The sequence below is a fragment of the Oncorhynchus clarkii genome, chromosome 12 (assembly GCF_045791955.1).
Source record: "Oncorhynchus clarkii lewisi isolate Uvic-CL-2024 chromosome 12, UVic_Ocla_1.0, whole genome shotgun sequence".
NCBI classification, from domain to species: Eukaryota; Metazoa; Chordata; class Actinopteri; order Salmoniformes; family Salmonidae; genus Oncorhynchus; species Oncorhynchus clarkii.
Genome location: NC_092158.1, coordinates 13,210,936 through 13,217,434, shown reverse-complemented (window position 1 = coordinate 13,217,434; position 6,499 = coordinate 13,210,936).

Here is a 6,499-nt window from a genome sequence, read left to right as displayed (position 1 = left end):
GTTTGGGGTTTTAGGCTGGGTTTCTGTACAGCACTTTGAGATATCAGCTGATGTACGAAGGGCTATATAAATACATTTGATTTGACATTTGATTCTGTACAGAAACCCAGCCTAAAACCCCCAAGCAATGCAGGTGTAGAAGCACAATATGTATGTCTATGGTGCCTGCCCAGGGTTAGCATGTATGTCTATGGTGCCTGCCAATGGTTAACATGTATGTCTATGATGCCTGCCCAGGGTTAACATGTATGTCTATGGTGCCTGCCAATGGTTAACATGTATGTCTATGGTGCCTGCCCAGGGTTAACATGTATGTCTATGGTGCCTGCCCAGGGTTAATATGTATGTCTATGGTGCCTAACCGTGCCTGCCCACGGTTAACATGCATGTCTATGGTGCCTGCCCAGGGTTAATATGTATGTCTATGGTGCCTGCCCAGGGTTAACATGTATGTCTATGGTGCCTGCCCAGGGTTAACATGTATGTCTATGGTGCCCGCCCAGGGTTAATATGTACAGTGCCTTGCGAAAGTATTCGGCCCCCTTGAACTTTGCGACCTTTTGCCACATTTCAGGCTTCAAACATAAAGATATAAAACTGTATTTTTTTGTGAAGAATCAACAACAAGTGGGACACAATCATGAAGTGGAACGACATTTATTGGATATTTAAAACTTTTTTAACAAATCAAAAACTGAAAAATTGGGCGTGCAAAATTATTCAGCCCCCTTAAGTTAATACTTTGTAGCGCCACCTTTTGCTGCGATTACAGCTGTAAGTCGCTTGGGGTATGTCTCTATCAGTTTTGCACATCGAGAGACTGAATTTTTTTCCCATTCCTCCTTGCAAAACAGCTCGAGCTCAGTGAGGTTGGATGGAGAGCATTTGTGAACAGCAGTTTTCAGTTCTTTCCACAGATTCTCGATTTTATTCAGGTCTGGACTTTGACTTGGCCATTCTAACACCTGGATATGTTTATTTTTGAACCATTCCATTGTAGATTTTGCTTTATGTTTTGGATCATTGTCTTGTTGGAAGACAAATCTCCGTCCCAGTCTCAGGTCTTTTGCAGACTCCATCAGGTTTTCTTCCAGAATGGTCCTGTATTTGGCTCCATCCATCTTCCCATCAATTTTAACCATCTTCCCTGTCCCTGCTGAAGAAAAGCAGGCCCAAACCATGATGCTGCCACCACCATGTTTGACAGTGGGGATGGTGTGTTCAGCTGTGTTGCTTTTACGCCAAACATAACGTTTTGCATTGTTGCCAAAAAGTTCATTTTTGGTTTCATCTGACCAGAGCACCTTCTTCCACATGTTTGGTGTGTCTCCCAGGTGGCTTGTGGCAAACTTTAAACGACACTTTTTATGGATATCTTTAAGAAATGGCTTTCTTCTTGCCACTCTTCCATAAATGCCAGATTTGTGCAATATACGACTGATTGTTGTCCTATGGACAGAGTCTCCCACCTCAGCTGTAGATCTCTGCAGTTCATCCAGAGTGATCATGGGCCTCTTGGCTGCATCTCTGATCAGTCTTCTCCTTGTATGAGCTGAAAGTTTAGAGGGACGGCCAGGTCTTGGTAGATTTTCAGTGGTCTGATACTCCTTTCATTTCAATATTATCACTTGCACAGTGCTCCTTGGGATGTTTAAAGCTTGGGAAATCTTTTTGTATCCAAATCCGGCTTTAAACTTCTTCACAACAGTATCTCGGACCTGCCTGGTGTGTTCCTTGTTCTTCATGATGCTCTCTGCGCTTTTAACGGACCTCTGAGACTATCACAGTGCAGGTGCATTTATACAGAGACTTGATTACACACAGGTGGATTGTATTTATCATCATTAGTCATTTAGGTCAACATTGGATCATTCAGAGATCCTCACTGAACTTCTGGAGAGAGTTTGCTGCACTGAAAGTAAAGGGGCTGAATAATTTTGCACGCCCAATTTTTCAGTTTTTGATTTGTTAAAAAAGTTTGAAATATCCAATAAATGTCGTTCCACTTCATGATTGTGTCCCACTTGTTGTCGATTCTTCACAAAAAAATACAGTTTTATATCTTTACGTTTGAAGCCTGAAATGTGGCAAAAGGTCGCAAAGTTCAAGGGGGCCGAATACTTTCGCAAGGCACTGTATGTCTATGGTGCCTGCCCAGGGTTAATATATATGTCTATGGTGCCCGCTCATGGTGACAGGCCGTCAGCTACAGTAGCTGTTCTACATAGCCAACAGTGCCCTGCAGCAGCATCAGAACGCCTCAGTGGCTCAGCAAAGGCCTCCCTCCACCTACTGCCCATGGACCTAACCTTTGATGTTTGCAGCTCTGTATGGTGGAAGCTTCACCTATACACTGCTAATATCTATCCAGACCCTTCAGATCGGCAAATATGTCCATATTAGGGCCAAGGGGAAGGGGTAGAGAGAATTGAGACCAGCTGTAGTCGTCAATGTGCTGAAAGAAGAAACCTTGTATGCCTTCATTATCCACACAGGGCTGCTTCAACAGCCACAGGGTGGCGCTAGCTATTTGTCTAACAGTCCTGTACTGTGTAGTTGGTTCCTTGCTGAGCGACCAGAGGATATTTCTCCAAAAACTACGATCTTTGTCCCTATGTGCAGTTGCAAACCGTAGTCTGGCTTTTTTATGGCGGTTTTGGAGCAGTGGGTTCTTCCTTGCTGAGCATCCTTTCAGGTTATGTCGATATAGGACTTGTTTTACTGTGGATATAGATACTTATGTACCTGTTTCCTCCAGCATCTTCACAAGATCCTTTGCTGTTGTTCTGGGATTGATTTGCACTTTTCGCACCAAAGTACGTTCATCTCTAGGAGACAGAACGTGTCTCCTTCCTGAGCGGTATGACGGCTGCGTGGTCCCATGGTGTTTATACTTGTCTCCCCTCATTATTGATTAGAAGTTCCAAGACAGCGTATGTAAACAGAGTATGTAAACAGCGTATTCCACGACAGCATATGTCAGCTTCTGACTTCAACTGTATAAGTCTCCAGCTTCAGTGATTTCCTCTGTCCTCTCTCACCTACTTTTGAAAAAGGTCAAAGGTAATTGAGGAGAGGGAATGTAGACTTTCTTTCTCCACTTGCGAATGACATTTACAGGGGTGGATGACAAAAACAAATGGAATCAGCTGCGCAAGACATTTAATAGATAAAATGATAAGTAGCGTATTGTTTTTAAACACGTGAGTATACATTTAATTTATTCAAGTATGCATTAATCTTTATTAAACACATTTTTAAAAACACTATCAGATATTGAAAGCGTTTCCAAAGGATCCTTTCAGTTCGACTAGCTCACCATGACAAATCATAAAAATATACATATATTACTCATAAAAGCAGTCTGATTTGATTTGACAATTTAAAATACATTACAGAAGGCACAGATACATATACATTTGTCTGCAGCAAAGTGATAATCTGTTGTTATCATCAGAAAGTTGAATGGTTTGGTTCATCAACCTTGCTTCCTGACTCTATACTATAGCTTAATTGACGCATATCTCCTTTACTGTAATATTGTCTGAGCCAGTACATATGCCATTGAAGTGGCAGCTGTGCCATCAGAGTCCCTGGGTTCGCGCCCAGGCTCGTAACCGGCCGCGACCGGGAGGTCCGTGGGGCGATGCACAATTGGCCTAGCGTCCTTGGTCGGTAGGAATGTCCTTGTCTCATCGCGCACCAGCGACTCCTGTGGCGGGCTGGGCGCAGTGCGCGCTAGCCAAGGTTGCCAGGTGCACGGTGTAGCCTCCGACACATTGGTGCGACTGGCTTCCGGGTTGGATGCGCGCTGTGTATACCACGAAAAAGGGGTAAAAAAAAAAAAAAACAATCTATAGTTTTGGCAACACCAGGAACGCACAATCAGACTGTCCGCAATAGGCTGAGAGAGGCTGGACTGGACTGGACTGAGGCAGGTCCTCACCAGACATCTCCGGCAACAACGTCGCCTATGGGCACAAACCCACCGTCGCTGGACCAGACAGGACTGGCAAAAAGTGCTCTTCACTGACAAGGAGCGGTTTTGTCTCACCAGGGGTGATGGTCAGATTCGCGTTTATCGACCAAGGAATGGGCGTTACACAAAGGCCTGTACTCTGGAGCGGGATCGAGGTGGAGGGTCCGTCATGGTCTGGGGCGGTGTGTCACAGCATTATCGGACTGAGCTTGTTGTCATTGTAGGCAATCTCAATGCTGTGCGTTACTAGGAAGACATCCTCCGCCCTCATCCTGACATGACCCTCCAGCATGACAATGCCACCAGCCATACATCTGTGCGTGATTTCCTGCAAGACAGGAATGTCAGTGTTTTGCCATGGCCAGCGAAGAGCCCAGATCTCAATCCAATGGGACCTGTTGGATCGGAGGGTGAGGGCTGGGGCCATTCCCCCAAGAAATGTCAGGGGCCTTGGTGGAAGAGTGGGGTAACATCTCACAGCAAGAACAGGCAAATCTGGTGTAGTCCATGAGGAGAAGATGCACTGCACTACTTAATGCAGCTGGTGGCCACACCAGTTACTGACTGTTACTTTTGATTTGAACCCCCCCTTTGTTCAGGGACACATTATTCAATTTCTGTTAGTCACATGTCTGTGGAACCTGTTCAGTTTGTCTCAGTTGTGGAATCTTATTATGTTCATACAAATATTTACACGTTAAGTTTGCTGAAAATAAACGCAGTTGACAGTGAGATGACGTTTCTTCTTTTGCTGAGTTTATTTATATTATTAATTTCCTTTGACTTTGATGCCTCATGATTGCGCACAGCTCTGTTCAAGTAGACTGGGATTTTGCTGTGATCTCATAGGGGTGTCAATGGGCTGACTGTGAAGACTCTGAGAGACTCTGGGTTGAGGTCAATGATAAAGTAGTCTACAGTACTACTGCCAAGAGATGAGCTATAGGTGTACCTCCCGTAGGAGTCCCCTCAAAGCCTAGCATTGACTATGTACATGCCCTTCGTGCGACAGAGCTGCAGGTGTTGTGACTCGTTTTTTTTGGTTATGTTGTTGTAGTTGTGCCACGGGGGAGGGAATGCTGTCACCTCCAGGTAGGTGTTTGTCCCCCTGTGTGCTGAGGGTGTCAGGTTCTTGTCCAGTTCTGGCATTTAGGTCGCCACAGACTAGAACATATCCCTGGGCCTGGAAATGATTAATTCCCCCTCCAGGATGGAGAGAAGCTGTCTTCGTTAAGGTACAGTGCCTTGCGAAAGTATTCGGCCCCCTTGAACTTTGCGACCTTTTGCCACATTTCAGGCTTCAAACATAAAGATATAAAACTGTATTTTTTTGTGAAGAATCAACAACAAGTGGGACACAATCATGAAGTGGAACGACATTTATTGGATATTTCAAACTTTTTTAACAAATCAAAAACTGAAAGATTGGGCGTGCAAAATTATTCAGCCCCTTTACTTTCAGTGCAGCAAACTCTCTCCAGAAGTTCAGTGAGGATCTCTGAATGATCCAATGTTGACCTAAATGACGAATGATGATAAATACAATCCACCTTTGTGTAATCAAGTCTCCGTATCAATGCACCTGCACTGTGATAGTCTCAGAGGTCCGTTAAAAGCGCAGAGAGCATCATGAAGAACAAGGAACACACCAGGCAGGTCCGAGATACTGTTGTGAAGAAGTTTAAAGCCGGATTTGGATACAAAAAGATTTCCCAAGCTTTAAACATCCCAAGGAGCACTGTGCAAGCGATAATATTGAAATGGAAGGAGTATCAGACCACTGCAAATCTACCAAGACCTGGCCGTCCCTCTAAACTTTCAGCTCAAACAAGGAGAAGACTGATCAGAGATGCAGCCAAGAGGCCCATGATCACTCTGGATGAACTGCAGAGATCTACAGCTGAGGTGGGAGACTCTGTCCATAGGACAACAATCAGTCGTATATTGCACAAATCTGGCCTTTATGGAAGAGTGGCAAGAAGAAAGCCATTTCTTAAAGATATCCATAAAAGTGTCGTTTAAAGTTTGCCACAAGCCACCTGGGAGACACACCAAACATGTGGAAGAAGGTGCTCTGGTCAGATGAAACCAAAATTGAACTTTTTGGCAACAATGCAAAACGTTATGTTTGGCGTAAAAGCAACACAGCTGAACACACCATCCTCACTGTCAAACATGGTGGTGGCAGCATCATGGTTTGGGCCTGCTTTTCTTCAGCAGGGACAGGGAAGATGGTTCAAATTGATGGGAAGATGGATGGAGCCAAATACAGGACCATTCTGGAAGAAAACCTGATGGAGTCTGCAAAAGACCTGAGACTGGGACGGAGATTTGTCTTCCAACAAGACAATGATCCAAAACATAAAGCAAAATCTACAATGGAATGGTTCAAAAATAAACATATCCAGGTGTTAGAATGGCCAAGTCAAAGTCCAGACCTGAATCCAATCGAGAATCTGTGGAAAGAACTGAAAACTGCTGTTCACAAATGCTCTCCATCCAACCTCACTGAGCTCGAGC